Below are 14918 nucleotides of genomic sequence, written 5' to 3' on the forward strand. Positions count from 1 at the left end.
CAGACCTTTGGTCTGAGACCTGACAGTCCAGATGCCACGCATGCTGCCGCGTGGCCGCGGTGTCGCGGCTTGGGACAAGAGGAGGCCCCCCGGTGCGGGCTGGGGCGCCAGGCACCGCGCGGGCGCTGAGGGTGGGGGTGACCCCCACCCCGGGCCGCCGCCTCGCTCCCAGAAAGGGGACAGAACAAGAGGCAAGAAAAAAAAAAAAAAAAAGCAGCAGCCTGTGGCACCCGGTATTCCCAGGCGGTCTCCCATCCAAGTACTAACCAGGCCCGACCCTGCTTAGCTTCCGAGACCAGACGAGATCGGGCGCGTTCAGGGTGGTGTGGCCCTAGAAGGCGGAGGGCGCCCCTGCCCCGCTCGAGAAGCCGAGCCTCTCTGGGCTTCCCCGCCGCCGCCTCCCGCCCCAGGCCCCGCGCCGGGCCGGGCCGGGCCGGGCCGGTTGAGTTCGCCGGCCGGGTCCCGCGGGCTCCCAGCGACGGGGGTGATGGGCGGGGCGGGGCGGGGCGGGGTGGGGGGCTGTCTCTCTATACACACACACACACACTCACACTCACTCACACTCACACAAGATGCGCCTCCACGGCTGGACTCGCCAAGGTGGAGCCCTCCCAGCCCCCCTCGTCTCCTCGCCCGGCCTCCTTCACCTACCCGCTGCCCACCCCCAGCGCGTCGCTGCCGCTGACTGCGCACGCGCGGGACGCTCGCCCTTTGACCCCAGCCAGGGGCCGCCCTCCCCCACAACCCCTTTCAGCTGTGCCCCCCCCTCGCCCTGTGGGTGGGCTGCCGCCTATTCCCCCGGGCCAGGGCTGGGGCACAGCCAGTGTATGGGGCGTCTCTCTCTGGGGATGTGTCCCATGGGTGGGGTGGGGTGGCGTGGTTTGGGGGGTGCTGAAGAAATCAGTCCCCTCCATCTCCTACCTCTGGAAAACGCCCAAGCCCGTGGAGAACTGCCGGCACCGCTTCGTGGGGGCCGGGACCCTCCTCCGTGTCCTCCTGTGGCCCAGTCCAAGGGGCCTGGGCCTGGCCGGGGCTGCATTGGACCCCGACCACCCTGGCGTGTGGACTCGCTAAAAATCGGCCATTAGATATTGGATTCCAGCTTCCTGGAGGTCATTTCACTAATGAGTGCACCGGAAAGAGTTTCCTAATCCATCTGTGAGGGTGGCAACTGAAAGAGAATTTTAAAGCTGACAGAATAGGCGAGGGAAGGCATAGGAGATTTCCACACCCAGCAAGGAAGACTTTCCCGAAATGGAAGAAAGAAACGAGCAAACAGAGACACCGGTAGCCCGCCCGGAAAAGAGTCTGCCCCTGAGAGAAAGCACCCTGACCAGGTTCACCCGTGGGTGGGTGGCGAGCCAGCGGCATTCAGAAGAGCGAGGCCCGCAGTCTGTGCGGAAGACACCTGCGCTCGGGTGTGTGTGGTGGCGCGATTCACAAGCAGCTCTAGATGTTAAACCAAGGAGAAGCCAGGGAGTTCCCAACGCCCCAGGTGTCCTCAGCCCACGACTGGCTGCTGTGGGAATGCGAAGCCCGGCTCCTTGTCTCAGAGCGGGGTTCCCAGGAGGATCAGGCTGAAGCTGGGACTTGGCCTCAAAGTGTCCCCTCGCATGGCCACCCCCTTCCCCTTCCTGCTCCTCTACTCCTGGTGCCCCTCCATCCAGGGGCCAGACCTTAAAGAGTCACCGCAAGAGAATCCTGGTCCCAAAGGAGCCTTCTGGGGGACCGGTGCTGAGAGAGGTTGTGGGCATGGCCCGCTGGGGCTCTGCCCGACCCAGGGCTGAGAGATGCCACCTCCCAGCTCTGGGTCCCTGCAGGAAGTGTTGGCAAGCACAGGGCCGGTCCTCCAAAGGCCCAGGTGCAGGGAGCCCAGGCCAAGCAGCCTGTGGAAGAAGCCACTTGCCGTGCCACCCCGGGAACAGGACTGCAGGCCCCGGCCCTTCCCACCTCCTCCTCCTCCTCCTCCTCCTCCTCCCCCCCGCCCCGCCCCCACAGGGCACAGGGCTCAGAGACACCTCAGACTCTTGCTACCCAAAGTGCAAAGGGCATCAGTTGCTCCTCCAACCCCCCCCCCTGGCCGAGCAGACCGCGTTGTCCAGCCAGCCCCCGGGCCTCCCTGGGGTGCCCAGCACAAAAGTGCAGACACCCACCGGACCCTCAGTCTCAGTTTTCGGAGGTTTTTGCCACTCTAAGGACCCGCAGGCCAGCTGGGCCTTCGGGCAGGACAGAGAGCCCCGGAATCCGACGTGGAGAGCTGCGTGTACGTCCCCATCAGGAGGCGGTCCCCACCTCCGCGGCTCTCCCCTTGCGGGGAGCCGCAGCCCAGCCGGCAGCCGCAGGGCCTCAGGGAAGACACCAGGCTGGGCCCCCGCGGCACAGCGGGGGCACGTCCCCCGCACTCACGCGACTTAGGGACGGCTGCTGGAGACTGCTGCGGCCACCCTGCTGCCGGGTTTCTGGAGGGCTTCCTGAAAGCAGCATCCACACCAAGCCCTTGGAAGGCCCAGGCGACGGAGGAGCCGGTCAGGCAGGGGCCGAGGACGGTGAGAGGCCGGGCGGGAAGGAGCGTGTCAGGCAGGGGCAGAGGACGGTGACCGGCCGGGCGGGGAGGAGCCGGTCAGGCGGGGGCCCAGGACAGTGACGGGCCTGGCCGGGGAGGAGTGCGTCAGGCAGGGGCAGAGGAGACGGGCTGGGTAAGGGTTAGGGTTACAGTTAGGGCACAATTCACAATCCCAAAGACGTGGAAGCGACCCGAGTGCCCATCCATCCAGGAGTGCATCAATAAAATGTGGCGCGTGGACACCACGGAGTGCCATTCGGCTGTGAGGAGCAGCGGTGAGAGGGCGCCTCTCGTGTTCTCCTGGCCAGAGCTGGAACCCGTTCCAGTAGGCCAGGTATCCCAAGAATGGACACACGAGCACCACGTGAGCGCGCTCACCAGCAAATTGGTACGAACGGATGGACGCCTAAGTGGACAGAGAGGAATCACCTTCATCGGGTGGGTGTCGGGCGGGCGGGTGGGATGAGGGGAGGGGCATACACATCCATTAGGCATGGGGTGGGTGCGCACCGACTGGGGGATGGGCGCACTTGAAGCTCTGACCCGAGGGGGGAGGCTTGGAGAGGGCAAGGCACCCGACCTTAACATTGGTACCCCCACAATACGCTGGAACAACATGAGAGGTATATGAATAAGAACACAGGGGGGGCCGGGCGCGGTGGCTCACGCCTGTAATCCTAGCTCTCTGGGAGGCCGAGGCGGGCGGATTGCTCCAGGTCAGGAGTTCGAAACCAGCCTGAGCAAGAGCGAGACCCCGTCTCTACTAAAAATAGAAAGAAATTAATTGGCCAACTAATATATATAGAAAAACACAGCCGGGCGTGGTGGTGCATGCCTGTAGTCCCAACTACTCGGGAGGCTGAGGCAGCAGGATTGCTTGAGCCCGGAGATTGAGGTTGCTGTGAGCTAGGCTGACGCCATGGCACTCACTCTAGCCTGGGCAGCAAAACGAGACTCTGTCTCAAAAAAAAAAAAAAAAAGAACACAGGGGGGAGGGCGGCACGGGCAACACATGTCACCTGAATACTTGTACTCCCATCATCTGCTTGAAAAGAGAGAGAAAAGAAAATGCAATCCTAGAGGTAAGAGACACTTTTTAAAAATAATGAATCCGAAGAGAAAAGTAAAAGGAGGCCTGTGGAGCAGGTCTGGGTGTGACTCCGGATCCCCCAACATCAGGTGCCACCACCAAAGATTCCTGCGTGTAGCCCATAGAACCCCAAAAGCAACGGGACGAGTTCTGGTCACATACTCCCTCAAAATGACATCCTGGCCTTCTTCTGGAACTCCCTCCCCTCTCAGACTCTCAAGGTTTCCTCCAGCGTGTCGGTTCCCACAGAGCAGACCTTTGGTCTGAGACCTGACAGTCCAGATGCCACGCATGCTGCCGCGTGGCCGCGGTGTCGCGGCTTGGGACAAGAGGAGGCCCCCCGGTGCGGGCTGGGGCGCCAGGCACCGCGCGGGCGCTGAGGGTGGGGGTGACCCCCACCCCGGGCCGCCGCCTCGCTCCCAGAAAGGGGACAGAACAAGAGGCAAGAAAAAAAAAAAAAAAAAAGCAGCAGCCTGTGGCACCCGGTATTCCCAGGCGGTCTCCCATCCAAGTACTAACCAGGCCCGACCCTGCTTAGCTTCCGAGACCAGACGAGATCGGGCGCGTTCAGGGTGGTGTGGCCCTAGACGGCGGAGGGCGCCCCTGCCCCGCTCGAGAAGCCGAGCCTCTCTGGGCTTCCCCGCCGCCGCCTCCCGCCCCAGGCCCCGCGCCGGGCCGGGCCGGGCCGGGCCGGTTGAGTTCGCCGGCCGGGTCCCGCGGGCTCCCAGCGACGGGGGTGATGGGCGGGGCGGGGCGGGGCGGGGCGGGGTGGGGGGCTGTCTCTCTATACACACACACACACACTCACACTCACTCACACTCACACAAGATGCGCCTCCACGGCTGGACTCGCCAAGGTGGAGCCCTCCCAGCCCCCCTCGTCTCCTCGCCCGGCCTCCTTCACCTACCCGCTGCCCACCCCCAGCGCGTCGCTGCCGCTGACTGCGCACGCGCGGGACGCTCGCCCTTTGACCCCAGCCAGGGGCCGCCCTCCCCCACAACCCCTTTCAGCTGTGCCCCCCCCTCGCCCTGTGGGTGGGCTGCCGCCTATTCCCCCGGGCCAGGGCTGGGGCACAGCCAGTGTATGGGGCGTCTCTCTCTGGGGATGTGTCCCATGGGTGGGGTGGGGTGGCGTGGTTTGGGGGGTGCTGAAGAAATCAGTCCCCTCCATCTCCTACCTCTGGAAAACGCCCAAGCCCGTGGAGAACTGCCGGCACCGCTTCGTGGGGGCCGGGACCCTCCTCCGTGTCCTCCTGTGGCCCAGTCCAAGGGGCCTGGGCCTGGCCGGGGCTGCATTGGACCCCGACCACCCTGGCGTGTGGACTCGCTAAAAATCGGCCATTAGATATTGGATTCCAGCTTCCTGGAGGTCATTTCACTAATGAGTGCACCGGAAAGAGTTTCCTAATCCATCTGTGAGGGTGGCAACTGAAAGAGAATTTTAAAGCTGACAGAATAGGCGAGGGAAGGCATAGGAGATTTCCACACCCAGCAAGGAAGACTTTCCCGAAATGGAAGAAAGAAACGAGCAGAGACACCGGTAGCCCGCCCGGAAAAGAGTCTGCCCCTGAGAGAAAGCACCCTGACCAGGTTCACCCGTGGGTGGGTGGCGAGCCAGCGGCATTCAGAAGAGCGAGGCCCGCAGTCTGTGCGGAAGACACCTGCGCTCGGGTGTGTGTGGCGGCGCGATTCACAAGCAGCTCTAGATGTTAAACCAAGGAGAAGCCAGGGAGTTCCCAACGCCCCAGGTGTCCTCAGCCCACGACTGGCTGCTGTGGGAATGCGAAGCCCGGCTCCTTGTCTCAGAGCGGGGTTCCCAGGAGGATCAGGCTGAAGCTGGGACTTGGCCTCAAAGTGTCCCCTCGCATGGCCACCCCCTTCCCCTTCCTGCTCCTCTACTCCTGGTGCCCCTCCATCCAGGGGCCAGACCTTAAAGAGTCACCGCAAGAGAATCCTGGTCCCAAAGGAGCCTTCTGGGGGACCGGTGCTGAGAGAGGTTGTGGGCATGGCCCGCTGGGGCTCTGCCCGACCCAGGGCTGAGAGATGCCACCTCCCAGCTCTGGGTCCCTGCAGGAAGTGTTGGCAAGCACAGGGCCGGTCCTCCAAAGGCCCAGGTGCAGGGAGCCCAGGCCAAGCAGCCTGTGGAAGAAGCCACTTGCCGTGCCACCCCGGGAACAGGACTGCAGGCCCCGGCCCTTCCCACCTCCTCCTCCTCCTCCTCCTCCTCCTCCCCCCCGCCCCGCCCCCACAGGGCACAGGGCTCAGAGACACCTCAGACTCTTGCTACCCAAAGTGCAAAGGGCATCAGTTGCTCCTCCAACCCCCCCCCCCCCCCCGGCCCAGTAGACCGCGTTGTCCAGCCAGCCCCCGGGCCTCCCTGGGGTGCCCAGCACAAAAGTGCAGACACCCACCGGACCCTCAGTCTCAGTTTTCGGAGGTTTTTGCCACTCTAAGGACCCGCAGGCCAGCTGGGCCTTCGGGCAGGACAGAGAGCCCCGGAATCCGACGTGGAGAGCTGCGTGTACGTCCCCATCAGGAGGCGGTCCCCACCTCCGCGGCTCTCCCCTTGCGGGGAGCCGCAGCCCAGCCGGCAGCCGCAGGGCCTCAGGGAAGACACCAGGCTGGGCCCCCGCGGCACAGCGGGGGCACGTCCCCCGCACTCACGCGACTTAGGGACGGCTGCTGGAGACTGCTGCGGCCACCCTGCTGCCGGGTTTCTGGAGGGCTTCCTGGAAGCAGCATCCACACCAAGCCCTTGGAAGGCCCAGGCGACGGAGGAGCCGGTCAGGCAGGGGCCGAGGACGGTGAGAGGCCGGGCGGGAAGGAGCGTGTCAGGCAGGGGCAGAGGACGGTGACCGGCCGGGCGGGGAGGAGCCGGTCAGGCGGGGGCCCAGGACAGTGACGGGCCTGGCCGGGGAGGAGTGCGTCAGGCAGGGGCAGAGGAGACGGGCTGGGTAAGGGTTAGGGTTACAGTTAGGGCACAATTCACAATCCCAAAGACGTGGAAGCGACCCGAGTGCCCATCCATCCAGGAGTGCATCAATAAAATGTGGCGCGTGGACACCACGGAGTGCCATTCGGCTGTGAGGAGCAGCGGTGAGAGGGCGCCTCTCGTGTTCTCCTGGCCAGAGCTGGAACCCGTTCCAGTAGGCCAGGTATCCCAAGAATGGACACACGAGCACCACGTGAGCGCGCTCACCAGCAAATTGGTACGAACGGATGGACGCCTAAGTGGACAGAGAGGAATCACCTTCATCGGGTGGGTGTCGGGCGGGCGGGTGGGGGGAGGGGAGGGGCATACACATCCATTAGGCATGGGGTGGGTGCGCACCGACTGGGGGATGGGCGCACTTGAAGCTCTGACCCGAGGGGGGAGGCTTGGAGAGGGCAAGGCACCCGACCTTAACATTGGTACCCCCACAATACGCTGGAACAACATGAGAGGTATATGAATAAGAACACAGGGGGGGCCGGGCGCGGTGGCTCACGCCTGTAATCCTAGCTCTCTGGGAGGCCGAGGCGGGCGGATTGCTCCAGGTCAGGAGTTCGAAACCAGCCTGAGCAAGAGCGAGACCCCGTCTCTACTAAAAATAGAAAGAAATTAATTGGCCAACTAATATATATAGAAAAACACAGCCGGGCGTGGTGGTGCATGCCTGTAGTCCCAACTACTCGGGAGGCTGAGGCAGCAGGATTGCTTGAGCCCGGAGATTGAGGTTGCTGTGAGCTAGGCTGACGCCATGGCACTCACTCTAGCCTGGGCAGCAAAACGAGACTCTGTCTCAAAAAAAAAAAAAAAAAGAACACAGGGGGGAGGGCGGCACGGGCAACACATGTCACCTGAATACTTGTACTCCCATCATCTGCTTGAAAAGAGAGAGAAAAGAAAATGCAATCCTAGAGGTAAGAGACACTTTTTAAAAATAATGAATCCGAAGAGAAAAGTAAAAGGAGGCCTGTGGAGCAGGTCTGGGTGTGACTCCGGATCCCCCAACATCAGGTGCCACCACCAAAGATTCCTGCGTGTAGCCCATAGAACCCCAAAAGCAACGGGATGAGTTCTGGTCACATACTCCCTCAAAATGACATCCTGGCCTTCTTCTGGAACTCCCTCCCCTCTCAGACTCTCAAGGTTTCCTCCAGCGTGTCGGTTCCCACAGAGCAGACCTTTGGTCTGAGACCTGACAGTCCAGATGCCACGCATGCTGCCGCGTGGCCGCGGTGTCGCGGCTTGGGACAAGAGGAGGCCCCCCGGTGCGGGCTGGGGCGCCAGGCACCGCGCGGGCGCTGAGGGTGGGGGTGACCCCCACCCCGGGCCGCCGCCTCGCTCCCAGAAAGGGGACAGAACAAGAGGCAAGAAAAAAAAAAAAAAAAAAAGCAGCAGCCTGTGGCACCCGGTATTCCCAGGCGGTCTCCCATCCAAGTACTAACCAGGCCCGACCCTGCTTAGCTTCCGAGACCAGACGAGATCGGGGGCGTTCAGGGTGGTGTGGCCCTAGACGGCGGAGGGCGCCCCTGCCCCGCTCGAGAAGCCGAGCCTCTCTGGGCTTCCCCGCCGCCGCCTCCCGCCCCAGGCCCCGCGCCGGGCCGGGCCGGGCCGGGCCGGTTGAGTTCGCCGGCCGGGTCCCGCGGGCTCCCAGGGACGGGGGTGATGGGCGGGGCGGGGCGGGGCGGGGCGGGGTGGGGGGCTGTCTCTCTATACACACACACACACACTCACACTCACACAAGATGCGCCTCCACGGCTGGACTCGCCAAGGTGGAGCCCTCCCAGCCCCCCTCGTCTCCTCGCCCGGCCTCCTTCACCTACCCGCTGCCCACCCCCAGCGCGTCGCTGCCGCTGACTGCGCACGCGCGGGACGCTCGCCCTTTGACCCCAGCCAGGGGCCGCCCTCCCCCACAACCCCTTTCAGCTGTGCCCCCCCCTCGCCCTGTGGGTGGGCTGCCGCCTATTCCCCCGGGCCAGGGCTGGGGCACAGCCAGTGTATGGGGCGTCTCTCTCTGGGGATGTGTCCCATGGGTGGGGTGGGGTGGCGTGGTTTGGGGGGCGCTGAAGAAATCAGTCCCCTCCATCTCCTACCTCTGGAAAACGCCCAAGCCCGTGGAGAACTGCCGGCACCGCTTCGTGGGGGCCGGGACCCTCCTCCGTGTCCTCCTGTGGCCCAGTCCAAGGGGCCTGGGCCTGGCCGGGGCTGCATTGGACCCCGACCACCCTGGCGTGTGGACTCGCTAAAAATCGGCCATTAGATATTGGATTCCAGCTTCCTGGAGGTCATTTCACTAATGAGTGCACCGGAAAGAGTTTCCTAATCCATCTGTGAGGGTGGCAACTGAAAGAGAATTTTAAAGCTGACAGAATAGGCGAGGGAAGGCATAGGAGATTTCCACACCCAGCAAGGAAGACTTTCCCGAAATGGAAGAAAGAAACGAGCAGAGACACCGGTAGCCCGCCCGGAAAAGAGTCTGCCCCTGAGAGAAAGCACCCTGACCAGGTTCACCCGTGGGTGGGTGGCGAGCCAGCGGCATTCAGAAGAGCGAGGCCCGCAGTCTGTGCGGAAGACACCTGCGCTCGGGTGTGTGTGGCGGCGCGATTCACAAGCAGCTCTAGATGTTAAACCAAGGAGAAGCCAGGGAGTTCCCAACGCCCCAGGTGTCCTCAGCCCACGACTGGCTGCTGTGGGAATGCGAAGCCCGGCTCCTTGTCTCAGAGCGGGGTTCCCAGGAGGATCAGGCTGAAGCTGGGACTTGGCCTCAAAGTGTCCCCTCGCATGGCCACCCCCTTCCCCTTCCTGCTCCTCTACTCCTGGTGCCCCTCCATCCAGGGGCCAGACCTTAAAGAGTCACCGCAAGAGAATCCTGGTCCCAAAGGAGCCTTCTGGGGGACCGGTGCTGAGAGAGGTTGTGGGCATGGCCCGCTGGGGCTCTGCCCGACCCAGGGCTGAGAGATGCCACCTCCCAGCTCTGGGTCCCTGCAGGAAGTGTTGGCAAGCACAGGGCCGGTCCTCCAAAGGCCCAGGTGCAGGGAGCCCAGGCCAAGCAGCCTGTGGAAGAAGCCACTTGCCGTGCCACCCCGGGAACAGGACTGCAGGCCCCGGCCCTTCCCACCTCCTCCTCCTCCTCCTCCTCCTCCTCCCCCCCGCCCCGCCCCCACAGGGCACAGGGCTCAGAGACACCTCAGACTCTTGCTACCCAAAGTGCAAAGGGCATCAGTTGCTCCTCCAACCCCCCCCCCCCCCGGCCCAGTAGACCGCGTTGTCCAGCCAGCCCCCGGGCCTCCCTGGGGTGCCCAGCACAAAAGTGCAGACGCCCACCGGACCCTCAGTCTCAGTTTTCGGAGGTTTTTGCCACTCTAAGGACCCGCAGGCCAGCTGGGCCTTCGGGCAGGACAGAGAGCCCCGGAATCCGACGTGGAGAGCTGCGTGTACGTCCCCATCAGGAGGCGGTCCCCACCTCCGCGGCTCTCCCCTTGCGGGGAGCCGCAGCCCAGCCGGCAGCCGCAGGGCCTCAGGGAAGACACCAGGCTGGGCCCCCGCGGCACAGCGGGGGCACGTCCCCCGCACTCACGCGACTTAGGGACGGCTGCTGGAGACTGCTGCGGCCACCCTGCTGCCGGGTTTCTGGAGGGCTTCCTGGAAGCAGCATCCACACCAAGCCCTTGGAAGGCCCAGGCGACGGAGGAGCCGGTCAGGCAGGGGCCGAGGACGGTGAGAGGCCGGGCGGGAAGGAGCGTGTCAGGCAGGGGCAGAGGACGGTGACCGGCCGGGCGGGGAGGAGCCGGTCAGGCGGGGGCCCAGGACAGTGACGGGCCTGGCCGGGGAGGAGTGCGTCAGGCAGGGGCAGAGGAGACGGGCTGGGTAAGGGTTAGGGTTACAGTTAGGGCACAATTCACAATCCCAAAGACGTGGAAGCGACCCGAGTGCCCATCCATCCAGGAGTGCATCAATAAAATGTGGCGCGTGGACACCACGGAGTGCCATTCGGCTGTGAGGAGCAGCGGTGAGAGGGCGCCTCTCGTGTTCTCCTGGCCAGAGCTGGAACCCGTTCCAGTAGGCCAGGTATCCCAAGAATGGACACACGAGCACCACGTGAGCGCGCTCACCAGCAAATTGGTACGAACGGATGGACGCCTAAGTGGACAGAGAGGAGTCACCTTCATCGGGTGGGTGTCGGGCGGGCGGGTGGGGGGAGGGGAGGGGCATACACATCCATTAGGCATGGGGTGGGTGCGCACCGACTGGGGGATGGGCGCACTTGAAGCTCTGACCCGAGGGGGGAGGCTTGGAGAGGGCAAGGCACCCGACCTTAACATTGGTACCCCCACAATACGCTGGAACAACATGAGAGGTATATGAATAAGAACACAGGGGGGGCCGGGCGCGGTGGCTCACGCCTGTAATCCTAGCTCTCTGGGAGGCCGAGGCGGGCGGATTGCTCCAGGTCAGGAGTTCGAAACCAGCCTGAGCAAGAGCGAGACCCCGTCTCTACTAAAAATAGAAAGAAATTAATTGGCCAACTAATATATATAGAAAAACACAGCCGGGCGTGGTGGTGCATGCCTGTAGTCCCAACTACTCGGGAGGCTGAGGCAGCAGGATTGCTTGAGCCCGGAGATTGAGGTTGCTGTGAGCTAGGCTGACGCCATGGCACTCACTCTAGCCTGGGCAGCAAAACGAGACTCTGTCTCAAAAAAAAAAAAAAAAAGAACACAGGGGGGAGGGCGGCACGGGCAACACATGTCACCTGAATACTTGTACTCCCATCATCTGCTTGAAAAGAGAGAGAAAAGAAAATGCAATCCTAGAGGTAAGAGACACTTTTTAAAAATAATGAATCCGAAGAGAAAAGTAAAAGGAGGCCTGTGGAGCAGGTCTGGGTGTGACTCCGGATCCCCCAACATCAGGTGCCACCACCAAAGATTCCTGCGTGTAGCCCATAGAACCCCAAAAGCAACGGGACGAGTTCTGGTCACATACTCCCTCAAAATGACATCCTGGCCTTCTTCTGGAACTCCCTCCCCTCTCAGACTCTCAAGGTTTCCTCCAGCGTGTCGGTTCCCACAGAGCAGACCTTTGGTCTGAGACCTGACAGTCCAGATGCCACGCATGCTGCCGCGTGGCCGCGGTGTCGCGGCTTGGGACAAGAGGAGGCCCCCCGGTGCGGGCTGGGGCGCCAGGCACCGCGCGGGCGCTGAGGGTGGGGGTGACCCCCACCCCGGGCCGCCGCCTCGCTCCCAGAAAGGGGACAGAACAAGAGGCAAGAAAAAAAAAAAAAAAAAAAGCAGCAGCCTGTGGCACCCGGTATTCCCAGGCGGTCTCCCATCCAAGTACTAACCAGGCCCGACCCTGCTTAGCTTCCGAGACCAGACGAGATCGGGGGCGTTCAGGGTGGTGTGGCCCTAGACGGCGGAGGGCGCCCCTGCCCCGCTCGAGAAGCCGAGCCTCTCTGGGCTTCCCCGCCGCCGCCTCCCGCCCCAGGCCCCGCGCCGGGCCGGGCCGGGCCGGGCCGGTTGAGTTCGCCGGCCGGGTCCCGCGGGCTCCCAGGGACGGGGGTGATGGGCGGGGCGGGGCGGGGCGGGGCGGGGTGGGGGGCTGTCTCTCTATACACACACACACACACTCACACTCACACAAGATGCGCCTCCACGGCTGGACTCGCCAAGGTGGAGCCCTCCCAGCCCCCCTCGTCTCCTCGCCCGGCCTCCTTCACCTACCCGCTGCCCACCCCCAGCGCGTCGCTGCCGCTGACTGCGCACGCGCGGGACGCTCGCCCTTTGACCCCAGCCAGGGGCCGCCCTCCCCCACAACCCCTTTCAGCTGTGCCCCCCCCTCGCCCTGTGGGTGGGCTGCCGCCTATTCCCCCGGGCCAGGGCTGGGGCACAGCCAGTGTATGGGGCGTCTCTCTCTGGGGATGTGTCCCATGGGTGGGGTGGGGTGGCGTGGTTTGGGGGGTGCTGAAGAAATCAGTCCCCTCCATCTCCTACCTCTGGAAAACGCCCAAGCCCGTGGAGAACTGCCGGCACCGCTTCGTGGGGGCCGGGACCCTCCTCCGTGTCCTCCTGTGGCCCAGTCCAAGGGGCCTGGGCCTGGCCGGGGCTGCATTGGACCCCGACCACCCTGGCGTGTGGACTCGCTAAAAATCGGCCATTAGATATTGGATTCCAGCTTCCTGGAGGTCATTTCACTAATGAGTGCACCGGAAAGAGTTTCCTAATCCATCTGTGAGGGTGGCAACTGAAAGAGAATTTTAAAGCTGACAGAATAGGCGAGGGAAGGCATAGGAGATTTCCACACCCAGCAAGGAAGACTTTCCCGAAATGGAAGAAAGAAACGAGCAAACAGAGACACCGGTAGCCCGCCCGGAAAAGAGTCTGCCCCTGAGAGAAAGCACCCTGACCAGGTTCACCCGTGGGTGGGTGGCGAGCCAGCGGCATTCAGAAGAGCGAGGCCCGCAGTCTGTGCGGAAGACACCTGCGCTCGGGTGTGTGTGGCGGCGCGATTCACAAGCAGCTCTAGATGTTAAACCAAGGAGAAGCCAGGGAGTTCCCAACGCCCCAGGTGTCCTCAGCCCACGACTGGCTGCTGTGGGAATGCGAAGCCCGGCTCCTTGTCTCAGAGCGGGGTTCCCAGGAGGATCAGGCTGAAGCTGGGACTTGGCCTCAAAGTGTCCCCTCGCATGGCCACCCCCTTCCCCTTCCTGCTCCTCTACTCCTGGTGCCCCTCCATCCAGGGGCCAGACCTTAAAGAGTCACCGCAAGAGAATCCTGGTCCCAAAGGAGCCTTCTGGGGGACCGGTGCTGAGAGAGGTTGTGGGCATGGCCCGCTGGGGCTCTGCCCGACCCAGGGCTGAGAGATGCCACCTCCCAGCTCTGGGTCCCTGCAGGAAGTGTTGGCAAGCACAGGGCCGGTCCTCCAAAGGCCCAGGTGCAGGGAGCCCAGGCCAAGCAGCCTGTGGAAGAAGCCACTTGCCGTGCCACCCCGGGAACAGGACTGCAGGCCCCGGCCCTTCCCACCTCCTCCTCCTCCTCCTCCTCCTCCTCCTCCCCCCCGCCCCGCCCCCACAGGGCACAGGGCTCAGAGACACCTCAGACTCTTGCTACCCAAAGTGCAAAGGGCATCAGTTGCTCCTCCAACCCCCCCCCCCGGCCGAGCAGACCGCGTTGTCCAGCCAGCCCCCGGGCCTCCCTGGGGTGCCCAGCACAAAAGTGCAGACACCCACCGGACCCTCAGTCTCAGTTTTCGGAGGTTTTTGCCACTCTAAGGACCCGCAGGCCAGCTGGGCCTTCGGGCAGGACAGAGAGCCCCGGAATCCGACGTGGAGAGCTGCGTGTACGTCCCCATCAGGAGGCGGTCCCCACCTCCGCGGCTCTCCCCTTGCGGGGAGCCGCAGCCCAGCCGGCAGCCGCAGGGCCTCAGGGAAGACACCAGGCTGGGCCCCCGCGGCACAGCGGGGGCACGTCCCCCGCACTCACGCGACTTAGGGACGGCTGCTGGAGACTGCTGCGGCCACCCTGCTGCCGGGTTTCTGGAGGGCTTCCTGGAAGCAGCATCCACACCAAGCCCTTGGAAGGCCCAGGCGACGGAGGAGCCGGTCAGGCAGGGGCCGAGGACGGTGAGAGGCCGGGCGGGAAGGAGCGTGTCAGGCAGGGGCAGAGGACGGTGACCGGCCGGGCGGGGAGGAGCCGGTCAGGCGGGGGCCCAGGACAGTGACGGGCCTGGCCGGGGAGGAGTGCGTCAGGCAGGGGCAGAGGAGACGGGCTGGGTAAGGGTTAGGGTTACAGTTAGGGCACAATTCACAATCCCAAAGACGTGGAAGCGACCCGAGTGCCCATCCATCCAGGAGTGCATCAATAAAATGTGGCGCGTGGACACCACGGAGTGCCATTCGGCTGTGAGGAGCAGCGGTGAGAGGGCGCCTCTCGTGTTCTCCTGGCCAGAGCTGGAACCCGTTCCAGTAGGCCAGGTATCCCAAGAATGGACACACGAGCACCACGTGAGCGCGCTCACCAGCAAATTGGTACGAACGGATGGACGCCTAAGTGGACAGAGAGGAATCACCTTCATCGGGTGGGTGTCGGGCGGGCGGGTGGGGGGAGGGGAGGGGCATACACATCCATTAGGCATGGGGTGGGTGCGCACCGACTGGGGGATGGGCGCACTTGAAGCTCTGACCCGAGGGGGGAGGCTTGGAGAGGGCAAGGCACCCGACCTTAACATTGGTACCCCCACAATACGCTGGAACAACATGAGAGGTATATGAATAAGAACA

The 14918-nt window shown here is 63.7% G+C and overlaps 4 non-coding genes across 4 annotated transcripts; all 4 read right to left on the reverse strand.

Annotated features, from left to right (window-relative positions):
- Positions 1-218: 218 nt before the first annotated feature.
- Positions 219-337, reverse strand: LOC142866518 (5S ribosomal RNA). The gene has a single exon (XR_012916499.1). It is a non-coding gene; the product is annotated as a 5S ribosomal RNA (ribosomal RNA).
- A 3786-nt stretch (positions 338-4123) lies between these two features.
- Positions 4124-4242, reverse strand: LOC142866700 (5S ribosomal RNA). The gene has a single exon (XR_012916528.1). It is a non-coding gene; the product is annotated as a 5S ribosomal RNA (ribosomal RNA).
- Positions 4243-8035: 3793 nt separating this feature from the next.
- On the reverse strand, positions 8036-8154 carry LOC142866439 (5S ribosomal RNA). The gene has a single exon (XR_012916420.1). It is a non-coding gene; the product is annotated as a 5S ribosomal RNA (ribosomal RNA).
- Positions 8155-11935: 3781 nt separating this feature from the next.
- LOC142866440 (5S ribosomal RNA) lies at positions 11936-12054 on the reverse strand. The gene has a single exon (XR_012916421.1). It is a non-coding gene; the product is annotated as a 5S ribosomal RNA (ribosomal RNA).
- Positions 12055-14918: the final 2864 nt, after the last annotated feature.

The sequence above is a fragment of the Microcebus murinus genome, unplaced genomic scaffold, assembly GCF_040939455.1.
Source record: "Microcebus murinus isolate Inina unplaced genomic scaffold, M.murinus_Inina_mat1.0 scaf006_hap2_Mmur4.0, whole genome shotgun sequence".
Lineage (NCBI taxonomy): Eukaryota > Metazoa > Chordata > Mammalia > Primates > Cheirogaleidae > Microcebus > Microcebus murinus.